General features: G+C 39.7%; 1 protein-coding gene across 2 annotated transcripts in view; it reads right to left on the reverse strand.

Annotated features, from left to right (window-relative positions):
* The window catches only part of amot (angiomotin), a 57,823-nt gene extending 38,872 nt beyond the window's left edge, over nt 1-18,951 (reverse strand). Inside the window, exon 1 of one of the 2 annotated variants that reach the window (XM_073817248.1) lies at nt 18,629-18,951. The gene's annotated coding sequence lies outside the window, so the exon portion shown is untranslated. The remainder of the gene's footprint in view (nt 1-18,628) is intronic. The other variant, XM_073817250.1, reaches the window with a different exon arrangement.
* Between the last annotated feature and the right edge of the window lie 1,243 nt (nt 18,952-20,194).

A 20,194-nucleotide genomic window follows, 5' to 3' on the forward strand; every position in this document is an offset into this window, starting at 1 on the left:
TGAAAACATACAAGTCTACACAGATTGATTATATATTTTTTTTAAATTCTAGTAAAATGTAAAAAAAAAAATACCATGAATGAACTTTTTCTTGTCTTAAAAAGGTCAAAAATTATCTGATATTTTAACAGAATTATTGAACTTGGCACACATCCATGAGGGTCTGCGAGTGTCCTTTTTACAGTCAAAAGTCAAAAGTTTACATACACCTTGCAAAATCTGCAAAATGTTAATTATTTTACTAAAATAAAAGGGACCGTACAAAATGATGCTTCAGAAGGAACCACGATGCATTAAGAGACAGGGGTGAAAACTTTTGAACAGAATGAAAATGTGTAAATTTTTCTTATTTTGCCTAAATATCTTTTTTTTTTTTCTTTATTACTGCCCTTCAGTAGCTACAGAAGATACTTACATGTTTCCCAAAAGACAAATACGTTACATTTACCCTGATCTTCAAATTCAAAAGTTTTCACCCCCACCTCTTACTACATTATGTTTCATTCTGGAGCATCAGTAAATGTTTAAACCTTCTGTAATAGTTGTTTATGAGTCCCTCAGTTGTCCTCAGTGTGAAAAGATGGATCTTAAAACCATACAGTCATTGTTGGAAATGGTTCAAATACACAAAAATGCTGGAAAACCAAAATATTTGTGGGACCTGAAGGATTTTTCTGAAGAACAGCGGGCAGTTTAACTGTTCAGGACAAACAAGGATTTCATGAACTATCACTAAACAAAACAAAAAAAACACAGCTGCGAATCATTCAGGTAACAAAACAGTATTAAGAATCAAGTACATGTAAACTTTTGAACTTTTAGGTCATTTTTATAAATTCACCTTTTATTTTCTCTTGTGAACTACATGTAAATATCTTTATTGTGAAATGTCTTACTCGGGTCAGTACTAAATAAAAAACATTTTGTATGAACATTTTAACAAGGTGTATGTAAACTTTTGACTTTAACTGTATTTAAATTCTTGCTTTATGTTTTTAGTTTTGTTGAATGTTGGTTCTTGACTTCATTTTAGTGGTGAAATGTTTTCAAATGTTAATAAAGTTGTTAAACTCATTACTCAAAAGAGGGTTTTTTCTACCTCATCATGATATCAGAAGGAAAACTGTATCACCCTGGCATTCGTTAACTTATGCAGATCCAAGAAATTTGGAAATATAAAAAAACGCTCATCATTAAAAACGTATATCTAGGTCACTGTATGTACAAATTGAATTTTTAACATTTTTAAAATAAAATGATAGATGTGGACACAAAACATGAGCTATGTGTCATTGAACAATTTACGCATGTTACTATAGGCAAGAACTTTTCCCTTTGGTACCACTTTTTCAGAGAACTGTGACAGAAGAAAGCAAGTTCCCTTCCGAAGGGAACTCTCACTGCGTCCTCTAGAGGGCGCTTTTGGGGAACGCTGCAGCGTGCCTCGAGTCTGAAGAATGCATAGAAAAACTACATGAAATGGCCGGCGCCAGCGTATGACGTCACCGCGGCGCGTCAGTCGCTGCCGTTGCGTCACTACCGGGCGACCATAACATAAAGAGGCGCCCGTGCAACACAATACATCTTCGCTGTCTTCAGCTTTCCCGGTTTGGATGTGCATGGGAAGAAACGGTAAGAATCCTTTCTTTGAACTACTATCATGGCAAGCACTAGCAAGTCGTTTAAACGGTGTGTTCATCCGTGTCCGCGTTATTTGACACCTGATGACACACATGATCTTTGCGATATTCTGTTTGGGCTAAGAGCACACACGCGATGTCCTTGAGGGGGCATTGTGTATACATTATGAGCGCTTCTCTATGAAGAAGCTCCGGTCTCGTCTGTCTCTCTTTCTGAGGAAAGATGAGCGTCCACTTGCCCCTCGCGGTTCGGGTCCTGCCGTTGCCGAGGCACGGAGGAAACTGAGCTCGTGGGGCTCGCAAGTGGAACTGGCTGACGATCTTGAGAGGGGTCTCTCTCTCTCGCCAGCCGGAGACGACGACAGGCTCCTAGCTGATGATGGTGCGTTATCGCTGACGTCATCAGATCCAGGAGCAAGTGCTCTTTTGGGTTCCACCCAAGAAGAGCAGGAAATGCTAGAGATGGATGAAGACGCTGAGGCTGAATCCTCTCTACCTTCCTGCCCTGCATACGAAGAGCTGCCAGAGGTTATGGACCGCACCACGGCCAGGCTTGTCCTGCTGTGGAAGCGGGCTAGAAAGATAGCGCCGCGGGGTCGCCTTGACGAGCGATATCTTTTCAGGCCATAACCATCCAGCTCTGGTGAGTCTCCCATTCCTTCCCGATCTTCATACTGAAATCGAGAGGGTCTGGAAAAAGCCGTACGCGGCGCGCATTCATAGTTCGTCCATTGCGAACTATGCTAGTATCGAGGGTTTGCGCGACCACGGCTATGAGAGGACGCCCCTTGTGGAAGAGATGCTATCTCTCCACAGGGCGGGCTTTCTCTCTCAAGACTCCCTCTCTGCCTTCTCCGGCCCTGCTGAACGGCAGAGCGTATGCAGCAGCAGGTCAGGCGGTGGGTGCACTGCACACCATGGCAGTGCTCCAAGCCTACCCAGCCGATCTGCTGAAAAATCCTTTATCCCTCGAAGGTCCAGGTATTAGCCCGAACACCACAGGGGTCCTGCTCCGCCTCCTTCTGAGGAACGGAGGTAGGTGCAGAAGGCTAGTGTTGCATCCCGCGCTCCTCCCCCGCCTGCGAGCAGGTCTAGGAGGCGACGCGGATCGAGAGGTGACAGACAGGATTTCAGGGAAGTCATCCAAGCGAGACAAAATTCTCGCAGGGGTCAGAGTAATACCTCTCCTTCCCTCGGTCCAGTCGGGTCGCCATATTAATTCCCCTGTCTCCATTTAAGCTTCCTGCACTCCCCGGACCCATGATGTCCTTTGGGGGTTCTACCTGTATAGAACCCTAATTTTCGGACGGTCTGGAATCAGGCGGTCTCTGAAAAAAAAAAAAAAAACCCCGCCTCTTTCTATGAAACAGGATGCTTTTAAATGGGTGAGTATGATCCATTTTTTACGTGAAGGAACTTCATACTGTCTCAGACCTGTGTATGTTTTTCTCTATTCACAGAAGAAATACGACGAGTCTACGGCAGACGCCCCCTCTGATCCTATGGATTAAGGTTACGGCAGTGTTTGCCCTCTCCACTCCACAGGCTGTGCGGTAAATCAACCCTTACAGCATATATTACACATAGGACCTCTGTCCTCTTCAAGGTAAGCTCCCTAAGTTTTTCTTAGGTTTGCCCTTGGTATGCTTATGCTGTCCTTTGCAGGCCTAGTGTAGACTTATGTCCTGTTGAGACAGGAGCATAACTCCCTAGTTACGCCCCCCTTATGGCTGGATAGGCGTGTTGCCTGCAGGGTTTGGGTTGCGTGTTGTGTTTTTCCCTCAGAAAAGGAATGTGGAAACATCTCAACGGAGCACCCCTCCCTTCCGGTTGTATGGTGGTGTCCGTCTACACAACACTCGTTCCAGCACAATCGGGCTTCTCCCTTCAGTGGTTAAACGAGCAAAAGGAAATTTTTCCTTTCTCCCTAGGTAAGCATCTTAAGATATTTATATTTAAGATTGCACTAGTATGTTTAACTCTGTTGCAGACGGCCTGCGTGCGAGGATCCGCTTCGTGTCCTCTCCTAAATACGGTTTCTATGGAAACTGAGTGTCTACACCTGTTGAGACAGGTGTTCACTTACATAGGAGTACCAGCAGTCCGGAGTGCTCGCTGCGGACTCGGAGCAGGTTTGGTTGCTCCCTTTTCTGCGGAAAAGGCTTTTTATTTGAGCACCACCTGGTGACACGCTTTCCAGCTGGGGTCTTGATTCTCGGTGTGCGCTCCCCTTTCTGAGGAAAGGGGTTTTTATCTGAGCGCTACTTTGAGACTCTCTCCAAGTCGCCTCATTCTAAGCCTGAGGGCTGAAGCAGCACTTGATGTAGGATCTACACCCAGGCTGTCGAATGTCTCCCCTACAGAGGGTTTGAGCATCCTTCGGTGTTTAACACCTTAGAAAGCCGTCACTTTAGGATCGATTCTCGCTCCCCAGGCCTAGTTCCACTTCCCTTTCTGAGGAAAGGTTTACGAAGTGTCTGAACTAGGAAGCTGCCCTTATTCATTTCGGAGCTTCCCAGAAACTTTCAAGGCAAACAGTGCTCCCCTTTCTGAGGAATGGGTTTGTTAAGGTTAAGAGCTCACGTTCCTCCCTGTGCGCAGGATTGCTGGAACGGACCTGAGCTCCCCTAATCCAGGGTTTCCTTCAGAGCAACTTCCCAGGACTGAGTGCTCCCCCTTCTGAGGAATGGGTTTGTTAAGGTTAAGAGCTCACGTTCCTCCCTGTGCGCAGGATTGCTGGAACGGACCTGAGCTCCCCTAATTCAGGGTTTCCTTCAGAGCAACTTCCCAGGACTGAATGCTTCCTCCCTCCTGAGGGTAGGAATCTACCAGGGACAGACCTTTGAGAGTTATGGACCTGCTACAAGGATGTTGGCGTGCCCCCTTTCCAGGGTTCACTTATAAGAGCACCACTCCTTGGTGGCCAAGTTCTCCTCCCTGTTTCCCAGGGTAGGAGCTTGACCTTCATGCTTCAGGTTTCTACTCTCCAGCCTTTATTCTGGATGTATGCTCCCCTCTATGAAGGGTAACAGTGAGAGCATTCGCTCCTGTTCGGTTGTGCAGCTCCCCTTCTGGGAAGGGTCTTCTATGAGCGCCAACCCACCTTCGTGAGATTGCCAGACCTTCATACAGGTCGCGTGGACCGGGCTGTGCACGCTTCCCCTTTTCATTAAGGGTTCCCTAAAAAGACAGCAGTGCCCCCTTCTGGAGAAGCGATTCTCCCTGTGGATCAGGGTCAGGATTTTTGTCCTCCACTGTCGTCCACTATTGCAGGATGGTCTCAGCTCCATGTTCTTCTCTGTTGACAGATAGCTTGCGAGCTTCTGTCCAGGGGAGGGTTAGTGTGGCAATCCCCTCACCTTCAGGGTTATCCCCTTTCCGTCTCTTCAGACGGCATGGAGCTGATAGTGAAACCCTCTGGGAAAACACTCTCCTTAAATCCGATCATGTCGGTAAGCGTCCCACGCTATGCCTGGGCGTCTTCCAGTTAAAACCACAAGTGTGGTAAGTGCACACACACCTGGGGCACTTCTATAAAATCCACGTGTTGGTAGGTTCCCACCAAGTTTGGGTTCCTCTTTTAAATCCCTTTTTGGTATGGGTCACACGTTTTGCCTTGTTCCCATCTATTGGAGTCGGCTCACAACCCCGGTTCCCTGGGTTCGACTCCTTTGATATCTTAGCTGATGTCTGCTGACCATCCACTATTAGGGCGCGCCACTACTAGTGGCCCTTTGAACGGACCCAGGACAGGTTTCTGCCCTCATATGGGAGCCAGTTCCTGAGGGAACTAGGCCCTATGTTGCGGTAGTTTCTGGTTCTGACAAGTCTAAGTTTCCATCGAAGCTTAGCCGTTTCCCTCAGAAGGAATTACTATAATTCCAAGCCTGAGCTGTGCCCTGGGTTCTACCCAGTCTGGTAAGTGGGTAACAGGTCAGGCCTCTGGCCGGGAGGGGTAACGTTTTGACAGCCGTCACCACGTCCTAGTAGGGGCAATTCCTCTCAGAATTGTTGCTTAGTGCTCGCTGGCTTAGCATGCACTCCCCTCAGCATGGCAGTGTTGGTATACCGTTCCCCAAAAGCGCCCTCTAGAGGACGCAGTGAGAGTTCCCTTCGGAAGGGAACGTCTCAGGTTACGTATGTAACCCTAGTTCCCTGAGAATAGGGAACGAGACACTGCGTCCTCTAGGCTTCTTCGCCATGCTTCGGACGATAAAGCTTCAGACTTTGAAGATGTATTGTGTTGCACGGGCGCCTCTTTATGTTATGGTCGCCCGGTAGTGACGCAACGGCAGCGACTGACGCGCCGCGGTGACGTCATACGCTGGCGCCGGCCATTTCATGTAGTTTTTCTATGCATTCTTCAGACTCGAGGCACGCTGCAGCGTTCCCCAAAAGCGCCCTCTAGAGGACGCAGTGTCTCGTTCCCTATTCTCAGGGAACTAGGGTTACATACGTAACCTGAGACGATTTTCCCCTGCATTTTCTTGTCTTACTTCCCGACCTCTGATGAATATTGCCGCTGGCAACAACGGTAAACCGTCTAACGCTGACGAGTGGTAGAGCAGCATTCCACAAGGGCTAGAGTTTCACCAGGACAACCTTCTGACATCAAAACATAAAAGCGGGAAAGATCAGCAAGGTGACCTTAGAAAACGTCTGTTAGGGCAGAGCGAGCCTTCTGATTTAAAAAAAATGCCACCCCCAACTTTCACAGGCGCTGTTTACATAACAGGGGAGCATTAGTGGAACCTTTCCAAGGGTTTAATGAACTCCAGAGAGCTCGTCCATGTTAAGAGTTCTTTTATGCTTATGTAGGACATGATAACACTGACAATATTGTTACGGGTAAAAGAGGAGCTAATACGGAATAAAGTTTATGCGTGTTTGAAGAGATAAAGAGATTGAGATGATGATGATGAGGTCACAAGAACAGCATAAATGACAGTAAAGGATAATTGAGAATCTAAGACTGCTGTGTTTTTTATGAACTGTTAACAAACTAGAGCTGTTAGCTGCCTGAACAAATAGTCAAATAATTGGTAAATGTATTAAATGTGCTTGAGTGCAGCTATTAGGTTTTGATTTTAAGCCACAGCTATGGCCCACAAATTTTTTCATTCTTTTGCTAGTCAGTTGAAGGTGGTATTTAGGGGGCGGGACAATCTTATTCTAGAGATCATCTAATTGGACAAAAACTGTGCAGTCATCAATAATTTGGGGAAAGAAAAACCATTTAAAGCACAATTATCTCAAAACTTTTTGTCAAAGTTTAGGATACACTAGCAGTCAAAAGTTTTTGAACAGCAAGATTTTTATTGTTTTTTAAAGAAGTCTCTTCTGCTCACCAAGCCTGCATTTATTTGATGCAAAGTGCAGCAAAAACAGTACAGTTTTGAAATATTTTCACCATTTAAAATAACTGCTTTGTATTTGAATATATTTTAAAATGTAATTTATTCCTGTGATAAAAGTAAAATTTTCAGCATCATAACTTTAGTGTTAAGTGTCACATGATCTTTCAGAAATCATTCTAATATGGTCATTTGCTGTTCAAGAAACATTGTTATTATTATTACTATTATCAATATTTAAAAACAACTGAGTACATTTTTTCAGGATTCTTTAATTAATAGACAGCATTTATCTGAAATAACATTATTCACTATACCATTCAAAAGCTTGGAGTCAGTATAATTTTATTTATTATTATTTTTCTTTGGGAAAGTAATGATAGAAATTAATACTTTTATTTAACAATGATGCTTTAAATAAATCAAAAGTGATAAAGACATAATGTTACAAAATATATCTACTTCGGATAAATGCTGTTCTTATGATCTTTCTATTTATCAAAGAAACCTGAAAAAATTCTACTCAGCTGTTTTCAACATTAAATCAGAGCAGCGAATCAGAATAGAAGTCATCTTAAAAATCACAGGAATAAATTACATTTTAAAATACATTCAAATAGAAACCAGTTATTTTAAATAGTGAAAACATTTCAAAATTGGACAATTTTTGCAGTACTTTGGATCAAATAAATGCAGGCTCCGTGAGCAGAAGAGACTGCTTTAAAAAAAACATTAAATATCTTACTGTTCAAAAACTTTTGACTGGTAGTGTACAGACGTGGCCAAAAGTTTTGAGAATTACATAAATATTGGAAAAGTTGCTGCTTAAGTTTTTATAATAGCAATTTGCATATACTCCAGAATGTTATGAAGAGTGATCAGATGCATTGCATAGTCCTTCTGTGCCATGAAAATTAACTTAATGCCGAAAAAAACTTTCCACTGCATTGCTGTCATTAAAGGACCTGCTGAGATCATTTCAGTAATCGTCTTGTTAACTCAGGTGAGAATGTTGACGAGCACAAGGCTGGAGATCATTATGTCAGGCTGATTGGGTTAGAATGGAAGACTTGACATGCTAAAAGGAGGGTGATGCTTGAAATCATTGTTCTTCCATTGTTAACCATGGTGACCTGCAAAGAAACGCGTGCAGCCATCATTGCGTTGCATAAAAATGGCTTCACAGGCAAGGATATTGTGGCTACTAAGATTGCACCTAAATCAACAATTTATAGGATTATCAAGAACTTCAAGGAAAGAGGTTCAATTCTTGTTAAGAAGACTTCAGGGCATACAAGAAAGTCCAGCAAGCGCCAGGATCGTCTCCTAAAGAGGATTCAGCTGTGGGATCGGAGTGCCACCAGTGCAGAGCTTGCTCAGGAATGGCAGCAGGCAGGTGTGAGCGCATCTGAACGCACAGTGAGGCCAAGACTTTTGGAAGATGGCCTGGTGTCAAGAAGGGCAGCAAAGAAGCCACTTCTCTCCAAAAAAAACATCAGGGACAGATTGATCTTCTGCAAAAGGTATGGCGAATGGACTGCTGAGGACTGGGGCAAAGACATATTCTCAGATGAAGCCTTTTTCCTGATTGTTTGGGGCATCTGGAAAAAGGCTTGTCCGGAGAAGAAAAGGTGAGCGCTACCATCAGTCCTGTGTCATGCCAACAGTAAAGCATCCTGAGACCATTCATGTGTGGGGTTGCTTCTCATCCAAGGGAGTGGACTCACTCACAATTTTGCCCAAAAACACAGCCATGAATAAAGAATGGTACCAAAACACCCTCCAACAGCAACTTCTTCCAACAATCCAACAACAGTTTGGTGAAGAACAATGCATTTTCCAGCACGATGGAGCACCGTGCCATAAGGCAAAAGTGATAACTAAGTGGCTCGGGGAACAAAACGTTGAAATTTTGGGTCCATGGCCTGGAAACTCCCCAGATCTTAATCCCATTGAGAACTTGTGGTCAATCCTCAAGAGATGGGTGGACAAACAAAAACCCACTAATTCTGATAAACTCCAAGAAGTGATTATGAAAGAATGGGTTGCTATCAGTCAGGATTTGGCCCAGAAGTTGATTGAGAGCATGCCCAGTCGAATTGCAGAGGTCCTGAAAAAGAAGGGCCAACACTGCAAATACTGACTCTTTGCATAAATGTCATGTAACTGTCGATAAAAGCCTTTGAAACGTATGAAGTGCTTGTAATTATATTTCAGTACATCACAGAAACAACTGAAACAAAGATCTAAAAGCAGTTTAGCAGCAAACTTTGTGAAAACTAATATTTGTGTCATTCTCAAAACTTTTGGCCACGACTGTAGATGCCTCAAAACTAAAAGACATGGACTACAACCTTTCATTTTGATTTCATGGGGTTTTTAAGAAAGAAAAGAGATGCACCCCAAACCATAACAAACTATTCTAATGCACAAATTTGATTAATCTTTCAGCATGCATCCAACGAGTGGATGAGACGGTGACAAAGGGAACAGTCCGAGAACAAAGACACATGCAGACAGAGAGATTAAGGCAGAAGGGGGAATTGAGAAACACATGGCAGGAACTGAGCAGGAAACGCAACATTCCATTCTGGAAAGGTCTGGCGCTGCAACCGTGGAGAAAGCGTAAAGCTCAGCCTCCCCCTGTGTCCATTACTCCCAGCTTGGAGAGATTCTCACACTGCAGGACTGGAAAAGAAGTAGGCCAAGAAACTCTGACACATCTGCTCCTTCTCTCTACCTCGGTTTCCATGTTCGTCGCAATATGTCTTCAACGCATTAATTCACCTCCTCCCTCGATTGTGCTGCTTTCTTGGAATTCAACCGTGATTCATTTCAAGGGATTACGTTCTTTTAAACATGTGAGGGGCCTGATGGGAAGTCAGCGCTGAGAGAAACCAGAGGACAGCACTTGGGGCTACAACACTTGAGCACACAGTGCATTCAGGATTCGACTGTTTTAGGATAGAATACACTTGCAAAATACCATGCTTTATTGGATACAGTTGCATGACAATACCATGTTATATTGGTTACTACTATTATACCAAGGTACTCTATAAAGTATCACTAAATACCATGTGAAACCATACATCTATGCAATACACATCCACAGGTGAATCTGCACATCTAACAAAAGTGTCAATGTTGAGAAAAAGCAAGAAAATGAAACATTAAATGATTAAATAATTTTGCATAAAGAAAAGTCTATTTTAAGACCAGAATTTTACATATGTGACCCTGGACCACAAAACCAGTCGAAAGTAGCACGGGCATATTTGTAGCAATAGCCAACATTACATTGTATGGGTAAAAAATTATTTTATGCCAAATCATTAGACTATTAAGTAAAGATCATGTTCCATGAAGATATTTTGTAAAATTTCAACTGTAAATATATCAAAACTTAATTTTTTGATTAGTAATATGCATTGCTAAGAACTTCATTTGGACAAACTTAAAGGCGATTTTCTCAATATTTCGATTTTTGGCACCCTCAGATTCCATATTTTCAAATAGTTGTATCTTGGTCAAATTTTGTCCTAATAAACCATATATTAATGGAAAGCTTATTTATTTAGCGTTCAGGTGATACATAAATTTTAACTTAAAAATATAGCTACAAGCAGAAATTACAGGGCCAAGCACACCAAAGGGAAAATGACGAGCTAAGCATGGCATGGAGCACCAGACCAACTGCAACAGTAAAAGGAAGCCATTTTAAGATGATTTTAGTCAAAATGACAGAAAAATAAATGTAGCACTGCTAGTAATATGATTTAATAGCTTATCACTTTTGACCAACAGGTGGAGCTCTTATCAAATGGATGTGGTGTGTTTAGTTTGAGGTGACAAAGGCACACACAAAGTTTGGTGTAAGTATTTTAAAGCTTTGCAGAGATAAAGCCTCAGAGTCATTTTGGCATCAAGCATAAAATTTGTAGCGGCGCTGTACGAAAACGGTTTCATCCATCAACATGAAATCCATAACTTTTTGTCAGCACAGTCTGTAGATGATTTGACTCAATGTTGGTGAAAATCGGATGAACGGTCTAGAAAGAGTTCGATAAAGTAGGTTTTCAACATAAATCAATAAGGCGGAGAGGATGTTCGGCCAACTACTATATAATTGCAATCAATGTTGTCGGCATGACCCAAGGAATTCATTACAATCGGCTAATGCGATTTACACTTATTAGCATTTTTGTAAATTTCATAATTAATGGTTAATGAATGGTTTATTACTCTTGACAAATAGGCTGCACTGTTACACTGCCACATAAAAAAAATTGGTGCAAATATCTCAAAGCTTTGCAGAGATACAGCTTCAGATGCGCTTTGCAACTTTCCAACAAATTTGTTGATGCGTTAAATGAAAACGGTTTTGTATATCGACACAAAATCCATAACTTTTTGTCAGCATAGTCTGAAGATGATCTGAGTCAAATTTGGTGAAAATCAGACCGATTTTCGTAGTGATACGTCAATGCATTCGTAAAATATAGCATTATATGACAAAATTTGAAATGGCTGACGCTCAAAATAGCTGACTCGTCATGGTTCTCCGAATCTAACAAGACCAGTTTCAAGATTTTTTACCAAACCATTGAGAAGTTGAGCAAAACTTTGAGCGATTTTTGAAATATCCTGACCACTAGGTGGCACTATGCCGAAACACTACAGGTAGCCTCAGGTCATGCTTGTTATAACACACACCAAGTTTGGTCTCAATACACCAAACCGTTGCAGAGATATAGGCTCACATCCATTTTAGCGTGCTTTTAGTAGAATTCATTCACGCGCTATTCAAGAATGATTTGACTAATCAACTTGAATTCCATAACTTTTTGCCAGCATGGTCTAAAAATGATGTGAGCCAATTTTGGCTCCTCTAGGATGAGTTTGAAAAAGTAGGTTTTTCGAACAATTAAAAATAGAAAAAAACTAAACCTTTTGGTGTTCATTCGACTCGGCAAAAAAAGAATTTAGATTTTGTGCCTTATGGTTCAAAAGTTATTATTGAAAGTTTGAACAAGTGATGGCACTAGAGAGTTTGAGTTAGAGGTTAATGTTGAGACTGGTTTTGCATTAAGGCAATGAGATTTTGATGTGCAAATGGACGTAACTGTAATGAAAATAATGCCGCATGGCATGATATAAATAAATTGCTACCCATTAATATTGTTGGCATATTTAGTAAGGCCCTATGAAATCTGTTTTTTATTTTTTCCCAGATTCTGTTTTTTTTTTTTTTTTGTTGCTGTTGTTTTTTGCTTAAGTTTTTCTGGATTCTGTATATTAATATAAAAATATTAATCAAAAAGCATGCCTAATTAATTGAAATGACAACTTACAAAATTTAACAGCAATTTATTAAGATTAACAAAAATTACATTTCTAAAGCCCTATAAAATGGTTTTCACTTATTTTTCTAAGAGTACAAACATTAAAAAAAAAAAGTTAAAACATTTTATTTTGATAGGTTGCTGTGAAGAACTTTTTGTTTGTTTAATGGTGTGACGATAGTTTTTCTCAAAAGAAACAGTAAAATGCGCATGAAGTGACTCAGAGCAGTTCTACAAATTGTTTATGTGTTCATGTACTCATAAGTTGAGGTAACAGGATGAAAACAATTTTTGTCAATTTGGCAAATTCCATGGCATTCAGTGTTATACAGTAAATTCCTTTTTAATGACTGGTTCTAGTTTAGTGAGATTTACTTATATATAAAATTAGTATTAGCATAGTATTATTCTCAAATACCATCACTGTAACATGGTACCACCATAGCACTTATACTTCTGCAAAAATATAAGTAATTATACTCTACTCTACTATTACCTTCAAAACAAAGGTATATTATTGATGTTTCATTCATCATCAGAGATAAGCCTTCAATGAAAACAGAGCTTTTAATAGGGTTAGGCAATACTGTTATCCTAAAGGTCACTTTTTTATCTTAAGTCAACTATAAACGAAAAAGAAAGAGCTGCAATAGAGGCCCTGCAAACCTGTGTGCCATTATGGCAGAAAAATCCAACATGAGTCACAGAATAACTCCCTCTATTTCTTCTCTTCCTCCATACTCCAACTGCAACAAGGTCTCTATAATGTGGTTTTTTTCCCCCCACAAGTCCCTGATACAGGCCCAAGTATTTGGAAACACAGCGCTGCTCCCCTCGACTCCAGCTCAACCCCCACCCACTCTTCCATCCAAAGCCTTAATGAAAAGCATGTGCTAGAGATGCTTCATCTTTGCCACTGAAGCTCTGCACCAGTTTCATTCCCTCAGCAGGGGAAAAAAAAGACACATTCACCCCCCCATTCCCATTTTGCCAGAGGGAAAAAAAAAAAATCACATCTATAAAATCTGAAATTTATGACCAAAGTGACAATTAACAGAGTTTCGGTCATGTACGACAGATGTGGGGGGATGCAAGCAGCAAGATCTCGGTCAAACATATCCAATGTCTATACAATTTAAATATTTTTGTAATGCCTTTGCTGATAAACAGGAAGGTTCAAAATGCATTTCAAGATACCGGCAGCAATAAAGACACATTCAATTTCATTAAATAATGAATTAATCACACTTAAAATTAAAGTTTGTGTTTAAATTATATGTGTGTGAATACGGAGTATGCAATCACAAACTTTTATTTTCGATGCGATTAATTACGATTAATCAATCTGACAGCCCTATTTTTTTTTATTTCAATTATGTAAATCACACGTATATTTATATATTGTAACATGGTAACATTTAATATATAACATTTTATATGTGTATATATACATAAATATAATGTAATATTTATACCATTAAAGCATCACCACTAATAAGACAATTTTAGCAAGGTAAGCCTTTACTCAACCAGATGGCAAAAACCCATTTCGGTTTAACAGAGGTTGAAACAGAAAACATTATATACCTCATTTGACCATCTGGATACAAATCACTGTCTGGTTTGTGGTAGCTTCCCCCTATTCCTGAAATTTTTTAAATGACACATCCGGCTTAAGCAATTAATGGCCAAAATATGAGTGCATGGCGAGACAATGTACCTCGCCCATGTGACTATGTCTGAAAATCAGTGACACATTCCACCACAGGGGTGTCTGACTTCACTACCCTGAGGTAAGCAGGTACACATCATGCTGGGGCATTAGGTTACACAAAACACAATAATAAAACACTAGGGGTGCAACTATTTTATTAGGCTATTTCTCTAATTAATCCAAGGCTAAGTTGAGTTTGATTTTCAGGTTGTTTATTTTTTATTTTTTTGGAAATGTGATCTGGACACGTATTTATGGGACCAATTCAAAATGTAAACATTCTGTAGAAACTAGTGCTATCAAAATTAGTGTGTTAAGGCAGGCGATTAACTGCATTAAAAATATTTAAAGGAGAAGTTCACTTCCAGAACAAAAATTTACAGATAATTTAGTCACCCCCTTGTTTTCCCAGATGTTAATTTCTTTCTTCAGTCATAAAGAAATTATGCTTTTTGAAAAAAAAAAAAAACATTTCAACATTTCTCTATATATAGTGGACTTCTATGGTGCCAGTGAGTTTGAACTTCCAAAATGCAGTTTAAATGCAGCTTCAAAGGCCTCTAAATCCCAGCTGAGGAAGAAGAGACCTATCGATTGGTTATTTTCTAAAAAAAAATTACAATTTATATACTTTTTAACCTTAAACGCTCGTCTTGTCTAGCTCTGCCTGTACTCTGTGTATTCCAGTTCAAGACAGTTAGGGTATGTCACAAAACTCCCATCTCATTTTCTCCTCCAACTTCAAAATCGTCCTACATCACTGCAGAAGTACCGACCCAGTGTTTACAAAGTGAACATGCAAAGAAGATCAAACTCCCTTTGCAAAAAAAGGTAAAACAGTGATGTAGAATGAGTTGGAGGAGAAAATGAGATGTGAGTTTTTCGACATAAATGTCTAGAACAGGGTACACGCAAGATGAGCATTTGAGGCTATAAAGTATATAAATTGTTTTTTTGTTTTTTTTTAGAAAATAACTTATCGTTTGCATCATGTAGAGCAGTGGCAGCTCTTAAAGTAATAGCAGCCAAATAAACTAAAGCCAAAGGTTAAAAGAAAAAAGAGGAAATCAATAACTTTCGTAGATTTAAGGATTCCTCTATACTAGAATTTAGTGTTTGATAACTTTATTTAATCTCTGCATATTTCCTACTTGCTGAAGGGCACGTATGAGGATTGTTTTAAGTTTAAGTCTAATAAATGTTAAAAATTATAGCTCTCAATTATACTGTAATGTTAGTATATTAAACATTATATATATTCAACAGTTAAATATCAGAAATCAGTAGTATACCTGTGTGATACCTTCAGTCATTAAAAAAAGATATAAAACAAATATTTTAATGTACTGTCTTTATGTTGTTTCTACATTACAATTACATCAGACAGTTTTCAGTTCATAGTCAGTTTGAAAAGTGTTGCTTGTGAGTATTAATTACATAACATCCACCCACTAGACTAGAGGACCTTAATCGCTGGATTACCATTGAGGTCAAAAGTTTGCATCCCCCTTTCATTTCTGCAAAATGTTAATTATTTTACCAAAAAAAGAGGGATCATACAAAATGTTATTGTTTACATTCTTAATACTGTGTTGTTACCTGAATGATTTTTTTTTTCTTTTTGTTTAGTGATAGTTGTTCATAAGTCCCTTGTTTGTCCTGAACAGTTAAACTGCCCGCTGTTCTTCAGAAAAATCATTCAGGTCCCACAAATTCAGCATTTTTGTGTATTTCAACCCTTTCCTACAATGATTCACTGATTCTTCAGAAGGGAAACCCATGCATTAAAGGAACACTCCACTTTTTTTGGAAATAGGCTCATTCTCCAACTCCCCCCCGAGTTAATAAATTGAGTTTTACCGTTTTGAAATCCATTCAGCCGTTCTCCTGTTCTGGCGATATCACTTTTAGCATAGCTTAGCATAGATCATTGAATCCTATTAGACCAATAGCATCACGTTCAAAAATGACCAACGAATTTCCATATTTGTCCTATTTAAAACTTGACTCTTCTGTAGTTATATCGTGTACTAAGACCAGTGGAAATGCAAAGCTTCAATTTTCTAGGCTGATAAAATTAGGAACTACACTCCCATTCCGGCGTAATAGTCAAGGAAGTTTGCTGCCGTAATATGTGCACATGTGCAAATGCTAAACTAGCTGGGAACTCATTTCTGATAATACTCCGCCTGCTTCGGCCATACAGTATTACGGCAGCAAACCTTGACTATTACGCCGGAATGGAAGTGTAGTTCCTAATCTTATCAGCCTAGAAACTCGCAGCTTTGCATTTCCACTGGTCTTAGTACACGATATAACTACAGAAGAGTCAAGTTTTAAATACAACAAATATGGAAACTCGTTGGTCATTTTTGAAGGTGATGCTATTGGTCTAATAGGATTCAATGATCTATGCTAAGCTATGCTAAAAGTGATATCGCCAGAACAGGAGAACGGCTGAATGGATTTCAAAATGGTAAAAATCAACTTATTAACTCGGGGGGAGTTGGAGAATGAGCCTATTTCCAAAAAAAGTGGAGTGTTCCTTTAAGGGTTAAAGAGCTTAATGCATTGTTTTTCATTCTGGAGCATCAGTGAGCATTCAAACCTTCTGTAATAGTTGTATATGAGTCCATCAGTTGTCCTCTGTGTGAAAAGATAGATCTCAAAATCATACAGTCATTGTTGGAAATGGTTCAAATACACAAAAATGCTGAATTTGGAGATTTTTTCTGAACAACAGCGGGCAGTTTAACTGTTCAAGACAAACAAGGGACTCATGAACAACTATCACTAAACAAAAAAAAACACAGCTGTGGATCATTCAAGTAACAATACAGTATTAAGAATCAAGGGGGTGTTAACTTTTGAACAGGGTCTTTTTATAAATTGAATTATTATTTTCTCTTGTGAACTGTATGTAAACATCTTTTATGTGAAATATCTTATTCAGGTCAGTACTAAATAAACAATAACATGCATTTTATATGATCCCTCTTATTTCTGTAAAATTATTAACATTTTGCAGATTCTGAAAGGGGGGTGTAAACTTTTGAACTCAACTGTACTGTAGTGCACTGCTGACAATACTGTCTTGTAGTCATTGTTGTACACATTGTCAGTTATAATTATTACTTTTTTGCAAGCAAACTGAATGTCTTAAAGTTTCAGCACGGTCCCAACTAACCAACAACAGAATTTGTTGTCAACTTTTCATTATCAGCTTCATCAACATTCCTTAGTTAGCGCCATGTCCTTTTACCCATGTTTTTTAATGGCTATTTTCGTGTTATATGGACAAGGCAGATTCCCTTGAGGGAGACGGGGGATGCGATGTTCTCAGCTGGACGCAACATAATTGTAAAACTTTAGAACTGCTAAAGAAAGCTCAGTGGAAAAGGCAATTGGGTGATTTGGAGGCTGAGTCAGCAAGCACAATTTTGGCCCCTCCGAAAAAAAAGAGGAGGGAGGCAGGGGGCAAAGGAAGTGAGGGATGGAAAGAGATGGAAAAGCGAAAGAGAGCTGACATTCCAGCACTGTGAGTCAACGCCGCTAGGCACTTTTCTGGCAATTGTTCACTACCTTTACAACAAAAACCACTAGCTTTCCATGGACAACAGGAAGAGAGAGGAGACCATCCGAATGCTGAGCGTCCAGCTAATAAAGCTGTGGGCTCACTCTGGAAGTGCGACGGACATTTCTTGGAATGTCGTCCATGGCTACCCCAGAAACCCTTTTGGAAATCTGAGTAAACAAGACCTCCCTACATTCAGAGGGAGCTCTTAAATGCAAAGCACTCAATGAAAGCATTATGAAGCAAGGCCCTGTGCTCCTGCTAGCAACGGTTAAGTAGTAAAGGGCAATTAGTTTCACCTAATAAAGCCAGAGCGTTCCTCATAACTTGGCCTCTTGCTTTGATTTCCAATAACACATGACTGCATTCCTGCCCTATGTAGTGTGCATATCTGTGTCCTGCTCCCCCTCAGCCCTGGCCAGCATTCCTCAGAGGAGTGGGGTGACATCCGTCAGCAGGGTGTCTAATGATCCCGTGCAGCCAAATTCATTAGTTATCATAAATTACAATGGTAATATAGCTATTATGAATCGTTAAAAAAATCTGTATTGCATCAGTTAGCATATAGACATACTCTAAATACTGCTTCTGCAAGACAAACATACTTGATAATAGCTTATATATTTAGATATTATTTAATAGTACACATAGCGTTCATGTATATCTTCAGGCCATATGGAGCAGGTTGACTTGTAGCAAATATGTCAGCACTGCGCATGTCATTATCGTCCTATCTACAAACTAACAGCAATGCAGCTTTCCCAACAGCATTCTCGTTCCTTGCAGAAGGATGCAAACCATGCATAGTTTGCATTTTTTTTAAACACTTACCAATATACTTATTTAAAGATGTTTTCAAAGCACAAAAACAACAATAAGCTTATTTACAGTCGCATAAATTAGTTTAGGTGAAACTTTTGCAGGCTGAATAAAACTTACAATAGTTCTAAGTTAAATTAACTAATGGTTGTTTACATGAATCATCTGTTAAAGTTATTTACCTTCATAAGTTTTCGCCAAGTCCCGCTATATTTCGATCTGCCGCCGGTTTCGTGCGTCCTACGTTTTAAGTCCGTTACAAGTTTTTCTGTTGATCCCAACGCTTCGAACAAGCTTCACAGATGTTTAAATTCTTCAACCCGAGGGGACTTTCCGATAATCTTTGCACTTTTCTTCACATAAAACGCGTTCCCTCTTCCCCGTGTCATTTTCTGAGCTGCTGAAATGTGTTTTCCACTAGAAGTGTGCTGTGAGGGGAAGGACTAGGACTGCCCTTCTCTTCATGCGAACTGTGAAGTCGCCGCTGCAGCGAAATTACTTACGAACTCAAGAGTTGTGAGGAGAAAAAACAGGGGACCAAGGGAATCAAAAGGACTTTTTTAAAGCCAGCAGAGCCCTCCTTCGGAGAGTTTGTCGATTGTTCCTGTTCTTCTGTTGGCTTTAAGGAACGTCGCTCAAGCAAGAAAATGACAAAAAGCTTTTGTGTGTCTTTAAGATCAGGAGCCTGTCAAAGAGTCTTGTGTGTAGCACAGCCCACAGCAGAGAGTTAGAGGGAAATGATTAAAGAGATTTAAAATTCCTGCTTTTCTCCACAAGATGTGTGTCTATTTTTTAAGCATTAACGTTCAAATAATCTAATGACTAATAGCTAACTTTATCTTGGAACACTTAAACAAGCTTACTAGCATGAGTAGACCAGGAGTTGACAACTTTACAAGTTATATATTAATATGTTAATGTATCCTGGATATGTGACTCAAAAATTAACAATGGATTTACAAAAAAAAGCCTGAAAGTTGCCAAGTATATTTTGTATTAAGCAGAGTTGAGTAGATTACTTACAAATTGTAATCAGTTACTGATTCCAAATTACATTATAAAAATTTTACTTAGTAACATAATCCATTACATTACACATTTTAAGCAATATGATGTGTCACCGGACCACCGATGGGCACAATGGCGCTCTTTTTTTCAATCGGACATTGGTTTATCATGAAAATGGTACTTAAAATCTTTTTCCAAGATTCCATATTTCGTGGCTATTTTTTGATAGAAGTAATATTGACGGAGAAATTTTAATATTTGTGACAGAAAAATGCATTTGTAGTATAACGCCCTAAATAAAATCTCCTCAATTTTTCTTCTATCAACTTCAAATTTGAAACATAACTTATTTAGACATAAGGCTTTAATTTTATAGCAGTTTTGGATTATGTTCAAAAATGGGGGTTGACACTTAAAGTCCCCCTGAAATCAAAATTAAAGTTGTTGGGCTTTTAGTATGAATATATTAGCCTTAAGATTATCTATAAGCTAGTGTGCTTCAAAACAATGACAAAATTTGCTTTTACAAGATATGGGCATTCAAAACTTACAGTCTCGTCACTTCCGCCAATATGAATCAACGATTTTGATGATATCACCGTGCACTTCAGTTTCTCATCAAACCTTCTGACCAATCAAATGCTTTCTAGAGTCCGTACCGTCCCGCCCCCTACACAGAGACGCAATACACGGAGCAGATCATATGTGCGATCGGTATGTATTAAACTACACAGCCTCAG

The sequence above is a fragment of the Garra rufa genome, chromosome 14, assembly GCF_049309525.1.
Source record: "Garra rufa chromosome 14, GarRuf1.0, whole genome shotgun sequence".
Classification (NCBI taxonomy): Eukaryota; Metazoa; Chordata; class Actinopteri; order Cypriniformes; family Cyprinidae; genus Garra; species Garra rufa.